The sequence below is a fragment of the Eubalaena glacialis genome, chromosome 15, assembly GCF_028564815.1.
Source record: "Eubalaena glacialis isolate mEubGla1 chromosome 15, mEubGla1.1.hap2.+ XY, whole genome shotgun sequence".
Taxonomy (NCBI): Eukaryota; Metazoa; Chordata; class Mammalia; order Artiodactyla; family Balaenidae; genus Eubalaena; species Eubalaena glacialis.
Genome location: NC_083730.1, coordinates 73849364 through 73868318, shown reverse-complemented (window position 1 = coordinate 73868318; position 18955 = coordinate 73849364).

Below are 18955 nucleotides of genomic sequence, written 5' to 3'. Positions count from 1 at the left end.
TTCATCATCTCTCTAACAGTCCAGCACAGTTCCCAGCCAGATCAATATACTTTTCAAAGAGATTACAAAGGACCAGGAGACACTGAACTTGGTCCCACTTGCTCTGGCATGCTCCCCTCAGCCCCTCCCTGTGCACCAATTGCTTAGAAGGGAGAAGAGAGGCATAAAAGCTTTAGAGTGTGGGCAAGCATCCCAGCACACAGCTGGGAGCTGGGCTTCCCAGTCAAAATATCTTTGCCCTGTCCAGTGTCCATGGAAAAATACTTTCTCCTCACAGCCACCACCTTTGCAGTTTAGCAGGGTCATTTAGGAAGCTGTAAAGAGATGCACATATTCATATGCATAGGACTCTTAGGTGCCAGTGTTTATAGACAGGTGCATTTATGCTAGTGTGTGTGTGGGTGGGTGGGTGGGTGCATTGTGTAGGTATAATGTGGACATCCGTGGATGACATCTGCAGGTACCCTCCTGAAAATGTATACACATGTAGATGAGTATGTGGGTGGGCAGAAATCACCATTCACCCATCAGTTCAACACAGATGTATTGGTGTTTCTGGCACTGTGCGAGGCTCTGGGATGAATAAGACACAGTAGATGGATGGGTACACACCCGAGTACATGAGTGGTAAGTGTGTTTTTCAGTACTATGTAGATGTCTATGAAATCACTGCACATATGTATGTGTACATCAGGGCCTACAGCAAGCTAGGATTGCATAAGTGAGGGTGCTTCTTCTGTCGATGCTGCAAGATGCTGCTATGCTCTCTCCCCAAGCCCCAGGGATCAGATCTAAACAGTCCTCACCTGAGCCTTGGGCAAGAGAGGCATCCTCTGCCCACTGCTCTACCAGGGAAGAAGTCTGAAGTGCTGGGTCCCCCTCAACATTCCAGCCATGCCACCCTCCCCACCCATAGGAAGGTGAGGCAACATTTCTTGATAACAGGGCACCGAGAGTCCAGGCTGCTGGAAACCACCTGAGCTTCAAGTGGTTTTATGGTTTCATAGTTAATGTTTGGCCCTGGGTTATTTCTACTCTAGGAGGTAAGCTGGAAAAGGCAGGGGAGAGATGGAGGCAGGGGAGATAAGATGCCAGGTCACCTGCAAGAGGCACCCACCCCAGCAGTCACCTCTGGCACCACAATACCTGCAGTGTTCCAGGCCCTACCAAAGGAGGGAGCCACCCAAACAGGAGAGAGCAAGGGTTTCTGGGGACAGGGGTGGAAAAGAGAGCCCTTACAAAGTGCACCTCAGGAGCCCAGTGTCCCCTCTGCAGCCTTCAAATGGATGCAGGAAGCCCCTCTACCAACATGTCAGCCGGCCTCTGCATGGTCACCTCCCAAGACACAGAAGCTCACGACCTCCAAGATGCTCTCTTGAAAATTTCTCATTTATACTGGGACAAAAATCTACCTCCTAGCAACTTTCATTCATTGGTCCTACTTTCCCTTTCAAAAAAATTAGTCTTCCTGGGAATAACTGTCCTTTGATTAATGTCTCCAGAAGGTTTCAAATGCTAACACATAACCTGGGAAAAATACAGTATTATTTTATAGTTTATTTGAGTATTTTGCTTTCCCATTTGAAGTCTTTAAACTCCTTAAGAGTATGTATGTATATGGATGTATTTTTATGTATATACATGTACACACTGTGTACATATTTTACATTTACTGTGGGTGTATATATAATATACTTTATATGTATTACTATATATATGTGTGTGTGTATATGTTTACATATATAATGTATCTACCACCATTTAATGTTTACCATACCAAGGACCATGCTCAGAGTTCATACTATCTTATTTCATCTCCACAGCACTATAGAGCACTATTATTCCTATCATATCAAAGAGAAAACTGAGATTACCTCAATACCTCAAGTGAGGTCTCCCAGCTACGAGTAGAATTCAAACCCAGGTCATTTTGATTTTAGGCATGTCCTATTAAGCACACTATAATCTTTCATATGCCTTGTATACAGTAAACCAAAATAAATGCTAAATAAGTGAATTATTCATTTAATTAATTAACTAACCCATCCATTCCCAGTAACACTTAGAATGGGTGAGTTTATCACATTAATTGGCTGCATCTGGAATGGGTGAGATGTAGGACAAATGAAGAGAGAGAACAAGGAGACAGTCTGGGGTCTGGGCCACTTCACTGGAAGACAGGAACTCTTGACTTCAAGGTTTCCCCAGCATAGCTGGGGAGGGAGTGACAAGAAAGGAAATGCGGTGAGCTTCTGACCTTTGCCCAATCCCTGAGTCCTTTACCTAGAATGCCCTTCTCCCCCGTGTCAGCCTCTCCTCCTTCAAGATCCAGCTCGAACGTCACCTTTTCCCTGAAGTTCATCTACCCATTCTTTCTCTCGAGGCAGAATTATTCCTCCTTCAGCTGTGTTCCCACTGAACCTCACACACACCTCGATTATAACACACATCACATCATGTTGTATTTATTTGTCTGTCTCTCTAGACTGCAGTCCTCAAATGCTGGGCTTTATAGTCTCAGGGCCTAGCACGGCGCCTTGCAGAGATGGCACTCAATGAACATATTTTGGGAGTGAGTCAGTGAGTGAGAGATCAGAGAAAGTGAGGGCCATCTTGTGGAAATAGGGAACCCCTGAGCCCAAACCGGACCAGGAGTTGGTACCCCACAAATGACGTTTAGGTTGTCATCACTGTCATGGGCTCCTACTATGAGGACTGGGATGGCAACCTCCTTATTCTCCACAGCCAGTGTCCTCCAGAAACCTCCCCACCGTTTCTGGTGAAAGCTGAAGTATGAATCACCTGCCACTCCAACACCCTTCAAGTTGAGGAGATCGGCCAGCCAGTCTCCCACCCTTCCTCTAGCTGTGCAAACAGGAGGGGCCCCCCAGTTGGAAAGTTTACCAACCCAATATACCCAGGACTAAGAGGGAGAGTCTAGGAAACCTTGGAGGCCAAGAAATCTAGATAACTGGGAATGAGTAGACTGTGGACAGAAGAATTCAGAGAGGCCAAAATGGACAGAGGCTACAGCGGGTAAGCTCCAGATAAATAAACAATAAGGAACCTGTCAGGGCAGAGGATAAGAGCTCCCAGAGACACAACTGTTACCCCTTGGGAATGGCACAGCCAGCAGAAAAAGCCAAAAGCCTGAGGCAAGGACTGGGATGCGGCCAGGTGGAGAAGGGGTCACCAGGATGTGTGAGGCAAAAAAGGCTCTTAGACTGCATGTTTAACATCTAAGTCTAGCTGTTTCCAAGAGCCCTTTAGGGAACTCCCACAGGGCAAGGTTTTTCTTATGGAACCTGGGGGCGAATTCACCAGGCTTAGATAAAAAGAATCTCAGACTGTGCCACAGGCATGTCTAAGAAACTCCTCTGGATGATACAGTTCTATCCATCAGGGCTTGATTCTATCCAAACAGGGCTTGATTCAGCTCAAAAAAAGATGACAACAAGCACATGAAAAGAAGCTCAGCATGACTCGTCATCAGAGAAATGCAAATCAAAACCACAATGAGACACCACTGCACACCCACTAGGCTATAATCCAAATAAATAACAAAAGATAACAAGCGTTGGAGAGAATCAGAACCCACATACATTGCTTGTGGGAATGTAAAGGTGCGGCTGGTGTGAAAACCAGGGTGGTGGTTCCTCAAAAAGTTAAATGTAGAGTTAGTATGTGATCCAGCAATTCCACTGCTAGGTATATACCCCAAAGAGTTGAAAACATATGTCCACACAAAAATTTGTATGTGAATGTGTATAGCAGCACTATTCATAATAGCCAAAATGTGAAAACAAGCCAAATGTCCATCAATTGATGAAAGGATAAACTAAATGTGGCATATGTTATTCAGCATATAAAGGAATATTGATGCATGCTACAACATGGATGTACCTTGGAAACATTATCTTGAATGAAAGAAGCCAGGCACAAAAGGTCACATATTTCCATGTATATGAAATATCCAAAATAGGTAAATCCATAGAGAAGAAAGTAGATTAATGGTTGCCAGGGACTGAGGGAAAGCAGAAATAGGGTGTGACTGTATATGTTTCCCTTTGGGGTGATAAAAAATGCTTTGGAACTAGATAGAGGTGATAACTGCACAACATTGTAAATGTACTAAATACCACTGAATTATACACCCTAAAATAGTTAATTTTATGTTGTGTGAATTTCACCTCAATTTAAAAAAAAGAAAAGAAAAGACCTGGGCTACCAAGGCCATTTAAATCACTGCGTAGGCACCGCCTTCTCACCAAAGTGGACACCGTGTCTCTGCTTAACAAAGTCAGGGAGTCACAGCTAGGAACCTTCTCTACCTAGCCAGCCAGTGAGGCAGGGCTCCCCTTCCTCACTCTGTCTCCACCTCAGCAATTCTCTCTCTCTGCCTAGTGAGGCCACAGGTGCCCCCAGAGCCCTCAGAGGTGTCAAAGCAGAAAATCAGGGCAGAGGGGAGCTCCTGAGCACTGACCTTCCTCTGAGCTCACTGTGTGGCTCCTTCACAGTTCCCACAGCCAATAATTCACCAGCTGCCCAAAGCACTGGTCCTGTTAAAGGGGCCCAGGCTGGTGAGGGAGACTTTCTCTGCTTCCCAACAGATAATGACCATTTACTGATGGCCTACTATGGGCCAGCACAGCACATGTCATTTGACTTGATTATCATATTAAACCTCACAATAAGCCTATAAGGTAGATATTATCAGGGCCACAGTAGGACTTTCATGGATCCTAGGCACTGTTGCCTTCAGGGATCCCTTCCTGAACAAAAAAATGTTAAAAATTGTATTTAATGACTGCATTGGTATAAATATATTAACATTGTCTTAATATTGTATATTAAGACATTTTCTTTTACCTAAGAGTTTATCTTTTTCTAATTTGAAAAGAAACTAAAACATTTCCATGAGCCCCTAAAAATATCATGGGTCCTAGATGTTGTACTTTCTGTGCCTGATGGATAAATTCAGTCCTGGATATTACTGCCACCATTTCACAGATGAGAAAACTGAGGCTTAAATTACAGAGCTAAAAAGTGGTAGGAATAGGTGTATGGTCGGTTAATTTTTGACAAAGGTGTCAAAACAGTTCAATGGGGAAAGAATAGCATCTTCGACAAATGGTGCTGGGACAACTGGACATCCACATACGAAAGAATGAAGTCAGACCTCCACCTCACACAATATACAAACATTAGCTCAAAATGGATCAAAAACCTAACTGTAAAAGCTAAAACTTAAAACTCTTAGAAGAAAACATAGATATAAATCTTCATAATATTATGGTTTCTTAGATATGACACCTAAAACACAAGCAACCAAAGAAAAAATAGACAAATTGGACTTCATCAAAAATTTTTAAAACATTTGTGCTTCAAAGGACACTATCAAGAAAGTAAAAAGATAATCCACAGAATGGGAGAAAATATTTGCAAATCACTTACCTATTAAGAACTTTTCTTTTTTTTTTTTTTGGCTGCTTCGGGTCTTAGTTGCAGTGCGCGGGCTCTTCATTGTGGCACACGGGCTTCTCTCCAGTTGCGGTGCGCGGGCTCCAGAGTGCATGGGCTCTGTAGTTGCCTCACGTGGGCTTAGTTGCCCCATAGCATGTGGGATCCTAGTTCCCCGAACAGGGATCGAACCTGTGTCCCCTGCATTGGAAGGCAATTCTTAACCACTGGACCACCAGGGAAGTCCCTGATAAGAACATTTTTAAAACTCTCACAACAATTAAAAAACCCAATTTAAAAATGGACAAAGGAAATAGAAATTTCTCCAGAGATATGGGAATGGTCAACAAACATATGAAGTGATGTTCAGTGTCATTAGTCACTAGGGAAATGCAGATTAAAACCATGAGATACCATTTCACACTCACTAGGATGGCTTTTTTTTTAAAGGAAGTAACAAGTGTTGGTGAGGATATGAGCCTCATACGTTACTGGTGGGAATGTAAAATGGTGCAACCTCTTTGGAAAAATAGTTTGGCAGTTCCTCAAGAAGTTAAACATAGAGTATGATACAGAAATTTTACTCTTAAATATATCCCAAAAGCAATTAAAATATATATGCACACAAACACTTGAACACAAAGGTTCAGAGCAGCATTATTCATAATAGCCAAAGAGTGGTAACAACCCAAATGTCCATCAAGTGATGAATGGATAAACAAAATATATTCTATCTACTCAATGGAATGTTATTCAACCATAAAAAGGAAAGAATTATTGATACATACTACAACATGGATGTAACCTGGAAACATTATGCAGAATGAGAGAAGCCAGATACAAAAGGCCACATATTGTATGATTCCGTGTTATACGAGATGTCCAGAATAGGCAAATCCATAGAGACAGAAAGCAGATTTGTGGTTGTCTGGGATTGGGGGGAGAGGAGAATGGGGAGTGACTGCTAACAGTTTCTTTTTGGAGTGATGGAAGTGTTCTGGAATTAGGTAGTGGTTATGTTTGCCCAACTTTGTGAATATACTAAAAAACAATGAAATGTGTATTTCAAAATGGCCAAATTTATGGCAGGTATATGAATTAATCTCAATTTTTTTAAAAGAAAAAAGTGATTGTGGTTATGGTTGTATAACTGTGAATATGCTAAACACTATCAAAATGTACACTTTAAATGAGTGAATTGTGTGGTATGTGAATTATATCTCAATAAAGCTATTACCAAAAAAATTACTGTCCCTGGCAGTCCAGTGGTTAGGACTCCATGCTTCCACTACCAGGGGCCCGGGTTCGATCCTTGGTCAGGGAACTAAGATCCCCTCAAGCCATGCGACACAGCCAAAAAAAAAAAAATTACAAGACTACAGTTCAAGTCCAGGTCTTCCCATTCCCAAATAAATGCTTTTAACCACGACATGACCCAGCTTTATTTGCAAGCTGACTAGTCCCAGAAGAGCTCTTTATCTTCCTCCTTTCCCCATACAAGCTCCTTTTTCACTCCCTACCTTGTCCTGCCCTCTGAACACCAAAAGCTTCAGGCAAGCGGTTTCTTCTTTCTAAGTGGTTTCTTCTTTCTAAGCAGTCCCTCTTCAATTGTTCCCAATTGCCTACAATCTAAAGCCAAATCTCCTTAACCTGGAAATCAAGGTCTCTCAAGATCTAGCACCAGCTTTCTTTTTCTAGTACTCTGCTCCACACCCCCAACATTCTAGCCAAACAATTCTTTCTGCCTTTCCCTGAATCGTGTCCTTTCCTGATGTCCCATGTGCCTAGAAAACCCTCTCTCCACCCCTCCACGGTACAGCCAAATCCTGCCCATCTGCTCTGACGCCACCTGGTAACTTCTTTGAGTTCAAAATTTTACACACACACACACACATACTGGCATTAATTCTTCCTCTAGTTCTCACAGGTCTCTATTTACACCTCTATGCATTTGTCCCTGTGTTAAGGTATTTGGACATATGTTCCTTGAAAACAGCACAATAAACAACCCAGAGCACCCAGCCCAGTGTCTGGCACACAGTGGTACTCACAAAAGTCATGCCCAACTAACTGAAGTGAATTCAGTCTCACTCCCAATCACCTCACTTCCCTTTTTCCCCTAATGGCAGTTTTCCTGCCAATTAGAAATGCTACAGGCAATTTCAAGAAGGTATTTAGAATACTAATGGATGAAAATGGCTTTCAGCCACATCTATTTCATATAAATTAATCGCTGTGAGTTTTATGGCCTTGGTTGCCTTGACTACACAACTGTTGGTGGCATACCCTGCTCAACTCAAGGAGTGGAAGTGTTCCCCTGCCAGGTGATGTCAGCCAGGGGTGATACAAAGGGGATGAGAAATCAACATCTGAGGTATCAGTATCTTCCTGAGCTCGCTGGGATCCCTCCTGCCTCTTCCTCAGCTCCAACTGAGACAGCCAAGGAGTTGGGAAACCCAAAGGGTGTGCTGCAATTCTGCTCTGACAAGGTCCCAGGAAGGGAGAGCCAAGCCAACAACCCCCACTTTGGGTGTAATGTAGGGCTCCCTCAGCGGAGGTGCCCTGCAATTTCCTAACCACCACTGCCCCCTTGTGCCCTGACTGGCCACATCCAACAATGTCCCACCCGCCCAAACCTCTAATGCAGCACTGCCCAACAGAAATACAATGCAAGCCACAATGTAATGTTTAATTTTCTAATAGCCACATTTTAAAAGGTAAGAAGAAACAGGTGAAATTAAGTTTAATAATATATTTTATATAACCCAATATATCAAGAATATTAGCACTTCAACATGTAATCAATATAAAAAATTATTAATGAGATAGTCTATTTTCTTTTTTCCATTTTAAATCTTCAGAATCTGATGTGGGCTTCCCTGGTGGCACAGTGGTTGGGAATCCGCCTGCCAATGCAGAGGACAGGGGTTCGAGCCCTGGTCCGGGAAGATCCCACATGCCACGGAGCAACTAAGCCCGTGAGCCACAACTACTGAGCCTGCGCTCTAGAGCCCACGAGCCACAACTACTGAAGCCCGTGCACCTAGAGCCTGTGCTCTGCAACAAGAGAAGCCACCGCAATGAGAAGCCCGCGCACCGCAACAAAGAGTAGCCCCTGCTCACTGCAACTAGAGAAAGCCTGTGCGCAGCAATGAAGACCCAAAGCAGCCAAAAATAAATAAATAAAATAAATAAATTTATTTAAAAAAAATAATCTGATGTGTATTTTACACTTGCAGGACACCTCAATTCAGACAAGCCTTTTTCTTTTCCTTTTCTTTTTTTGATGTGGACCATTTTAAAGTCTTTATTGAATTTGTTACAATATTGTTTCTGTTTTATGTTTTTTGGTTTTTTGGCCCCGAGGCATGTGGGATCTTAGCTCCCCGACCAGGGATTGAACCCTCACCCCCTGTGTTGGAAGGCGAAGTCTTAACCACTGTACCACCAGGGAAGTCCCCAGACAAGCCATTTATGTTAAGTGCCCAACAGCCACACATAGCTAGGGCTACTGTGCTGGACAGTTCAGCTCTAGTGCCTCGACCAGCACTGTCCCTTCTGGCCTAACCAGCACTGTCTCGTGTCCCAAGCCACTGGTAACTCTAGACCAATCCACTCCTCTAAGCTCCAGGTTCAGAGAGCTAGCTGCTCTCTCGGCCCCTCCACCTGCCTAACAGAAATCTCTGTAAGTTCTCCAAAACTGCATTCTCATTTTCCACCCCCAAACCTATCTCCACAGCCCACTCAACTCAATGACATCACCATCCATTTGTTGCTGGAATTAAAATCCAAAGAGTTATCCTTTTTCTTCACCCCCACCCCACATCCAAGCAGTCATCAAGTCTTATCGGTTCAGCCCATAAATACATCTGATTACTTGCCTCCATCTCCACTACGACCACCCTCGTCTAGGCCAACATCATCTTGCCTGGACTATTGCACTCACCTCTAAACTGTATCCATTCCTACCCTTCCACCCGATCACTCCACACCCACAAGGAGCACAAAGGGATCAGACCTCTCACATCCCTCAGACTGCTCACATCTCTCCATCAGCTTCCCAGTGCCTTCTAATAAAATCTAAACTCCTCTCCTTGATTTGCCACACCCTTCATTAACTGCTCCCTGCACCTCACTGCCCGTCACTCTCCCACCAGACTTACACTGCAAACATGCCAAACTCATTCCCACTTCCCTCTGTCTGGAATGTTCTTCCTCCAGACCTTTGCATGGCTGGCTCCTGCTCATCATTCGGGTCTCTGAGCGGCCTTCCCTCACCACCCTATCTGCCATAGTGCCCTCATCCTTAGTCATTTTCTATCCCATAACCTTGTTTTTATTTTCTTTATAGCATCCATCACTCCCTGAAGTTGCCTTCTGTCTCCTTCCACTAGAACATAAGCTCCACGAGAGAAAGAATTTCCCTTCTATTGTCCACCTCTGTTCTAGCAACTAGAACAGTAGCTGGCACATAATAACCTAGGAATGAGAGTGTGAGTGAGTGAATGTTATTCCCTCCATCTGGAACGCTCTCTCCACTCCATGGTTGGTTCCTTCTCCTTCAGGTCTTAGGTTAAGTGTCACCTGCCCAGGGAGCCTTCCCAAACTGCCCTGCTTTATTTTCTATCTCAGCATCCCCTTTGCTACTCTCATAGCACGATTTTGACCACAGTCAACTTGTTTACTTCCTTTTTTGTCTTCTCTGACCGCTCTTACGACCACTTGATACTCTGCACCCCAGAAACAGGGCAGCATCTGTACCGTTCGCTCCCGTCTCTCACCTCCTAGCTCAAAGCTGCACGTGTGGACGGCCCACAAATGCTTGTTGGACAGACAGCCTCCTGGCGCCTCCCAGCCCCCACCCGGGGGTGTCCTGCCGGCCCCGCCCTCCTCCAGCTCCAGGAGCTGCGGCTCCCACCTCGTGGACCACGGGCCCCGCGCCTGACGGGAGCAGGGTCCCCAGCTTGGAAGAAAGGGGACGGGCCGGGGCAGAAGGAGCGAACAGCCGTCTCCGGAGCGGGGCCGAGGCTGAGCCCCCCGAGCCCCCCGAGCCCCCCTCCCTCCCCGCGCCGGCAGAGCCTCCTCCCCGCGAAGGTCTCGGAAGCCCCGCGGGCCGCGCTGCGGGCGCCTTCCGCCCCGGAGTCCCCGCCCCGCCAGGCCGAACCTCAGCCACCGCGTCAAAGCTGCAGGCCCGTCCCCGGTCCCCCGCCGTGGCTGCTCGGAGCGCCCCCGCGTCCCGGGGCGATTCTCCTTCCCCTCAGTTTCGGGCCGCGGGGGTCGCGGTCCGGCTGCCCCGTCACCGAAGCCCGGGCAGGGGCAGGGACGCGACCCCGGTCACGCCGCCGGCCCCGGGCGACCTTCACAGGCCACGGTATCCCCTGCGGCCTAGGTCAGGCTGCCTCCGCCCCCTCCTCCTCCTCCGCGTCCCTCCGTCGCCCCAGGGAGCGACGAGCCAGGTGGTGACCCGCTCGCCCCCGGGCCTCCGCGCCCGCTCCCACCCACGGCGCGGAGCTCCCGCCACCGGCCCCCAGAGGCCCCGCCGCCCCGTCAGGGTCCCGCCGCCCGGCTCCTCCCGCCCCCCCGGCCTCGACACGGCGACAGAGCCCCGAGGTGGCCCGAGAGGCCCAGTGGCTGACGAGAAACTTCGGGGCCCACTAGCCGTGTGACTTGACCAACTGACCTACTGACGGGCTGACTGACTAGCTGACTGGACCGACAGATTGACAAACTGACAGGATTACTGATGGGATTGACAGGCTGACTGACGAGACTGACAGGTTAGCTGCCAGGCTGACTGACAGGCTGATTGACGGGACTGACAGGTTGACTGACAGGCCGAGTGACTGGACGGCTGACTAGACTGACTGGCAGGTTGGCGGCTGCGGGTGTTGCCGTGGCCTCTCAGCCTCGGCCTCCGCCTCCCGCTCACTTCACGCCAACTCACCCACCACCAGCGGGTTCCTGAAGCAAAAGGCGCCGAGGTGGGCGGCCCCGACGTCTTTCATAGGCCGAGCCGGAGCCCTTACGCAGCCCGCGGCATCACCTGGTGGCCGCGCCCGGAACGGAAGGGAGGGGTCGTGGGGGGGGGCGGGGCCCGGTAAGGGGTTGTGGTGGGCGGGGAGATGGGGGCGGGGTAAGGGCTGTGGTGGGCGGGGATAACGGCAGGGCGGGATTGTGGTGAGCGGTGTGGGTGGGCGGGGATAGAGGCGGGGCTACGGCTGGAGAGTGGAGGGGCGGGACCTTCGCTCTGCCCCTGGGTCTCCTTGTCCTCCCCGGCAGAGCGCGCGGGTCTCCTCTGGAGCCTGAGCCGCGCGGCAGGTCTGTCAGGCGACCTGATGGGGAGAGAAGTTCCCGGCTTCCTTAGACCCGTTCCCCCCAGCAGCCTGGGCCTCCCGGCTGCAACAGGGAACGGCGGGACCTTTCGGGGGCCGGGCCGACGCAGAGCTCCGCAGGGGTGAAACCTCTACACACGCGGGGCCCCAGAAGACTCTTGAGGGGCCTGGGGGACCTGAGTGAGCAGGTGGGGACAAGAACCGGTTGAATTTGCCTTGTTTCTGTTACTGGGCCCAGTCCTCACCCCTAGTTGCTCCCTACCACCATCCCGCTGGCTCTCAGCAACTCACCTGCCCCCTCACCTGCCTTTCAAGGGCCTGTCTGGAGCGTGGCGAACACCGGCAAGCCCCCTAGGTGGCAGCAAAGGCCCGAGAAAGTGCTCCCAGAACGGACCCTCCCTTCCGCCCTAAACCCAGAAAGGCAGGGTAGAATGGAGCCACCTCGCAGAGGAGAACTGAAGTCCAGAGCGGCAGGATCGTGCTCACAGCACGCAGCGATTTGAACTGTGACTTCTGTCCCAGGAGAAGAGGCACAGGAGAAGAGGACAACAAGGAGGCGCCAGAGACCTGCCATCCCAACCGTGTGACCCAAGGGGCGTCCTCACCTGAGGCTCAGTTTCCTTACCTGTAGAATTAGGGACAAGAAGGGCACCTGCTTCACAGGATGCTTTGAAGACTAACTGATATGCTGCAGGGAAATCACTTGGCACAGAGCCTGACACATGGTAAGTGCTCAGCAAATAGTCACATTAATAAACGTAAAGCAGCTTCCCATAGGCCTCCAAGACCATACCTATCTGCTACCTGAGTGTGATGGTTTTGTTTAATGTGTCAGCTTGGCTAGGTTACAGTCCCCAATTATGCAATCAAACACTAATCTTGCTATTGTGATGAAGGTAGATGCAATTTAATCAATTGACTTTAAGGGAGATTATCCTGGATAATCTGGATGGGCCTGATACAGTCCCATCTGGAAGGCCTTAAGAACAGAGCTGACTATAATAAAATGTTTTTAAAAATTAAAAAAAAAAAACTAATAAAAAAAAAAAAAAAAGTACAGAGCTGAGGGGACTTCCCTGGTGGTCCAGCGGTTAAGACTCCGCGCTCCCAGTGCAGGGGATGCGGGTTCGATCCCTGGTCAAGGAACTAGATCCCACGTGCTGCAACAAGGATCCGGTGCAGCCAAATAAATAAATAAATAAATATTTAGAGCTGAGGCTTCCCTGAGGACGAAGAAATTCTGCCTGTGGACGGCAGCTTCTGCCCTTGGCAAGAGTTCCAGCCTGGCGTTATGACTACCTAGATGGGTGGGATAGGGAGGGTGGGAGGGAGACGCAAGAGGGAGGAGGTATGGGGATATATGTATATGTATAGCTGATTCACTTTGTTATAAAGCAGAAACTAACACACCATTGTAAAGCAATTATGTTCCAATAAAGATGTTTAAATAAACAAATAAATAATGGATTGTGGGATTGGAAAAAAAAAGAAAGAGTTCCAGCCTGAGCCTCACAATTTCAAACTTGCCTCACCAGCCCCATACGCACATAAGTCAACTCTTCGCAATAAATCTCTTAATTTGCATCTCCTATTGGTACCATTTCTCTGGTTGAACCCTGACTAATACACAGAGGAAGCAAGGGTGGGTGGGTGTGTGTGTGTGTATGTGTGTGCTGGAATCACAGGGCCCAATCCTCATGTTTATTCACTCCTTTTTAAGGTCAAGGTAGCCTGTGCCTTTAGGGGTCTGTAGTTGGAGGCTAAAGCAAAACCATGGCTGTTTAATGGCAGGGCTGGGGGGCGGGCCAGGAGGTGGATGGAGCGCAGGGCCCAGGTGCAGGCCTCTTACTCCCTTGCACCACCCCTGCCCCCAGGCTTTGGCCTCAAGTGTGCGACCTGCTTGTTTCCAGGCTTTTTCTAAGATCCTCTTTTCCCAAGGGAGGCCAGGCTCATCCTCCTCCCCCTGCAGCCGGCTTAGGATTGGAAGGAAAGGTATAAACCATGCTGTCTCCCGGGGAGCCAGCTGGTGAGGAGGCTTCTCCCTCAGTCACCAGCCGGTCCTCGTGTCCCCTGTCTCTCCCACCTCCGTACCACGGGCCGTGTGTCACACGCACACCCACACTCCCACCCTCCTGCCCTAATCACAACAGCTGCTGACGTCCATCCATCCAGTCTACACTGGAGCACCATGCTGAGTGCTTTGCTCACCTCATTCAGCCTCAGCACAAACCGATGGGGTGGGAACTCCTACTGTTATTATCCCCATTTTACAGAGGGGGAAGCTGAGGCACAGAGGTGGCTCCTCCTGGGGAGACCAGCCCCCAGGAAGGGCCCTGAAGATCCACTGAGAACACCTGTGGTAGAGAGAAAGGGGCTCTGATCATGAAGGTCTGCAGAGCTGAGGGGTCTTGTCCCTTCTCAGACCCTCTGTTTGCGCCTCAGCACAGATGGTAGCAGCAAAGATGAAGAAGGTGGCAGGCCTGAAGGTGCTTGGCTTCCCTTCCTTCCTTCTTCCACCAGGAAACTGGGGAGGCTGTGGAACATGGTCTGGGGGCCAGGGGGTGGACTCCGGGGTCAGCAGGCCTGAGTCTGAGGCCTGGTGCAGCCACCTGTGAACGGTGAGGCCTTCAGCAAGTTCTGGAACCTGTCTGAGCCTCGGTTTCCCCATCTGTGAGATGGGCCAGTGAGGAACTCCCGCCCTGGGCTCCTGTGGGGACAGTGAAGCAGCTGGCACTCGTCGGCACTCAGGCCTCAGGCCTCCAGGCTGTTCTCCCCACTTTTATTAGGGGGCTGGTGGAAGTGAAGGCCCTTGTCATAAACACAAGAGGTGGTCATTATTACTGCTCCAGAGACTTGGTCCCACACCCCCTAAAACCAAACCAAAGCCTGCTCCTCCGAGGTCGCAGCATTAAGGAGGCACTCCTTTTAGAGGCCGCCCCTACCCCTGCCCCTCATGCCTCCTTAAATGTCACACCCTGGACTCTTGCCCACCTTAGCAGAGTCACTCTCCACCCCAAGGCCCTCATGCCATCCAGGTGTCACCCCTACCTGACCCTCACTCCCTGTCCAGTCCCCCAGCAAATCCTGTCAGCTCAACCTCCCAAATATATGCACCTCATCCCTCCATCTCACTGTCGCCACTCAGCTCCCCACCCCCCAATTTCCCTCCTGGGCAAACTGCTCCCCACTCTGCCCCACACAGATTTTGAAGATGCAAACAGGATTGTGTCTCCTCCTGCTCAAAACACGTCCATGGGGCTGCCCAGGGCTCTGGCCTCCGACGCCCTGTGAGGCCTGGTCCCTACCACCTCTCCACCCTTGTTTTACACCTGCCTGCTCCCTCCTGCCCTGCAATCAGCCACCAGCCTCCTTTCGGTTCCTGCTGCTCTGCACGCTCCCTCTGCAGATGCTGTTCCCTCTGCCAAACAGACTTCTCCCCACGCCATTCCAACCCCCTTACTAACTCCCCTCCCGCCCTGGCTGCTTTGGGCACTTGTGTAGAACACGCCCCTGGTGCTCTCTGCCTTCCCTTCTGAGCACTGCTCTCAGGCTGCACAGCAACACTCACCGGGTGACTGCCCGGTTACCTCGGCCCCACCACACACACACACAAGACTGTGAGCTCCCTTAGGCCGGTTTGCTCACTGTGGTATCCCCGGTGCCCACACACAGAAGAGCAGAATCCACGCTGATAGGATGAGCCATAGGTGAGGGAGTGAGGCCAGGCACCTGCCTGACCTGGGCAGGGGACACATGCCCTGGTTTGCTGGGGGAGGCCCAGTTTTCATTTGTCATCCGGTATAATAATAATGGTGCCCTTATTCACTCTCAAGTGTCCCAATCTGGTGACATATTAAATGGTCAGCCTAGTTATTAGAAAGGAGAAGGGCTTCACCCCAGAACTTCTGCTCCTTCCCAGCCCCCACCCTGGCTTCCCATTTTTTCCCTACAAGCCCAAAGCTTTTACTTCTTGTTCTTGAGATCTTTTTCTTCTGTTAATAATCTCCCTACATTGTCCCCAAGTCCCCAGAAATACATAAGAATTCTATTTGCCCATTTTACTGCAGAACTGTCCTCCTGGAGGGTTGCCATGGTGACCGAATGATGTCACTGCCCTGGAAACAGTTGCCTAGGAGATGAGTGATGTCACTTCCAGGAGATGATTGCCATGGAAACCCTCTTGGAACTAGGGGGTGGCCAGGAAAGTGAAGGGGGGGTTGGAGGGCGGATGCAAAAGGGACAGATGTGAAAGGAGGAAGGAAAAGGGAGGGGCGAGAGCAGGAAAAAGTCCAGGAAGAGGATGGGGACCATCCCAGAGCAGTTGAAAATAACAGAGAATCACAGAATCTCCAAAATGCAAAAGCACCCAGAGACCACCCCAAGCACCTGCTTCATTTTTAGAGGCCGCTGAGAGGTGAGGACACGCTCAAGATCACACCGCCAGTTTATAGGTGATGTTAGAACCAAGCTCAAGGGCTCATGGCCCTCGGTTTCTTACATGGTTCATTGGTAGATTTGGGCGCAGAAATGAAGGATTCCTTTTGGTCATTTCTTTTGTCAAAATTCTGGCCTCAGATCAGTCATTTACTCATGAAGTCAACAAATTCTTACTGTGAGCTGTGTGCTAGATGCTGAGAAGAACCTGAGTGGCATTTTCATAGTTACTGTATTATTTTATATTTTTATTGTATCCCCCACTAGTGTTAGCCCCACGAGGACAGGTAATTCACCAAGGTATTCACCCCCAGCACCCTGCCCAATGCCTACCACATAGTAGGAGCTCAACATGTTTGTTAACAAGACAGGTGATAAATGCCATCATGTGGTGCAGACCCACAGTACAGGAGCCCAGAGAGGGGCTCACAGTAGCTGGCAGGCAGGTGGGATTTCCTAGGTAGGGTTTGAAGAGGCCAAGATCAGAAAGCCATTCCGGAAGGCAGAGTAAAGACCTGAGCCAAAGTGAGAGCAGGCTGAACAGGTGGGTCCAGCTGGGCATGCTGTGGTCCACCTCTTCAGTCATCCTGTAGCTGTAGCCCCTACAGGTACCTCCCTTCTGGTAGAAGGAGCCCTGAGGATCGAGGATCAGAGGAAGACAAGCATCAAGGTCCATGTCCCTGGATATGCCTGGGGTTGGGTGTGAGGCAGCAAAAAAAAAAAAAAAAAGGCTGATCCAGCTGAAGAGGCAAATGTAAAGGAGAAGGTAACAGAGAAGTGGGCTGGAGGGAGGAAGAGGTCCCATCAATGGAGACCTGGACTGTCAGGCTTCCAGCCTCTGCCTGAAGGTGACACATTCATGACAAGAGCAAGGGCCTTGGAGCCCCACACAGATGCTCTGCCTCTTCCCAGCTGCGTGACCACATGAAAGTCACTTTTCCTCTCGGAGCCTCCTGATTGGAGCTACAGCCCAGTTCACAAGAATGTTAGCTCTGAATTGAAATGCATGTAAAGCCCCACTTTGCAGGTGACCGCTGAGTCACCCGCAGAAGGCAGTCGGCAAACGTCCTTTCCCTCTCCCTCCTGGTACAGCCTCTGCCCTTCAGACCAACATGGGAGCTGTACTTTGGGAAAATGAACTTGACAGTGGATTCCTTCGTCTTTAGCTTCCCAGCCTTTTGGAGCCCTTGCTTTGCTTGGCAACACAGGGGCCCATGGTCCAGGGGAGGTGGAGGGGAGAGGTGCCTGGTGACTAGGAATAATCAGTCAAGTCTGACCCACAACCGCCCGGCATGGGGGCCTCATCCAGATCAGAAGTTTCATAAGAGACGCCATTTCATTAGGCCCTGAAGGAAGGATTTGATTTGGGTAGGATGTCACAGAGGCTGGAGAAGAAAAGACAGAGACCAGAGAGGCAGAGGGGTTAGCTATTGTTATGACTTTTCTAGAACTCCTTTTCTCCAGGTGGGGATCAAAAAACCCATGGTGTGGTGGGAAAAGCCTTGAGGTAGGACTGACCCGGTTTTATCTCAGTGTTACCTCTTACCAGCTACGTATACCACCTGATACCTCATCTCCTCATCTGTTAAAAATAGTAACATTCTGGGACTTCCCTGGTGGTCCAGTAGTTAAGACTCTTGCTTCCATTGCAGGGGGCATGGGTTTGATCCCTGATCGGGGAACTAAGATCCTGAAAGCCGCGAGGCCCTTGTATCATTCCTATCGTCCAGGGTTGCTGTAAAGACTCAGAGACCATGCACTTAAGGTGCCCAGAACACACAAGGTGTTTGAAATGGTTGTTTCCATCAGCCCAACGGCTGTTCTTTGTAACAGAAGATGATCTGTTCAGTCCCACTCAGCTGTGACTCAGTGCCTGTGCCTGCCCCATAGTTTGGAGGTCTCCTGAGAACTGAGGACCCCCTTGACCTCTGAATGGCAGGTCCTGACAGCTGAACGTAGCCTATTTTACAGAACCAAGAGGCATCCTGAGCGTCCCAATCCCAAGTTGACTTAAGATGGCCAAGTATTTACCCAACAATAGCTCCATTATCAAGAATCCTACCCTTTCCTCCAACTCAAACAAATGGACTTTTGAGCAGGGTTTGAGGAGTAATTGAAAATCTGAGCATTAGTTAGCATCAATACATTTAAACGTTCCTTTCCAAGTATAATTCATTCAACTCTAAGTGAAAATATTAAAAGCACTGAAAGTGTCCCCAGAATAGGATGTGTGTCACATCCAATTTTTCTTCTCAACCCCAAGACTGTGGCCCGGTGAAAAGAACCATAAACAAGGATTTAGGGGATCTGAGTGCTAGTCTAGGTTCTGTCACTAACTTTGCAGTGAGACTCTGGGAAAGCCATTCGTTTCTCTGGTCTTGTTTCCCTTGCAGTAACACTGAGATGACCCCATCTCATTTCATAAATTTATCTTGACAAGCTTTGTCTTTTTCCTTTGATCTTGACAAGTTTTAAAACATCAGAGTGTGCAGAACAGGAATGAAGCCTTTGAGATCACACAATAGGGAAGGCTTCAGCTTTACGCCACGTGTAATTTCAAGTCCTCTCAAAGAACCCCATTTACCACTTGTAGGGCTGATTGGAATTATGTGCCCATACTTCCCCACACCCCATTCCCAGACCCAAGAGGATGCCTTGCACATGGTACTTTGGGTTGAATTAAATCTTATATTCCAAATCCTACTCTTAAAAAACGAGGGGCCTGAGCC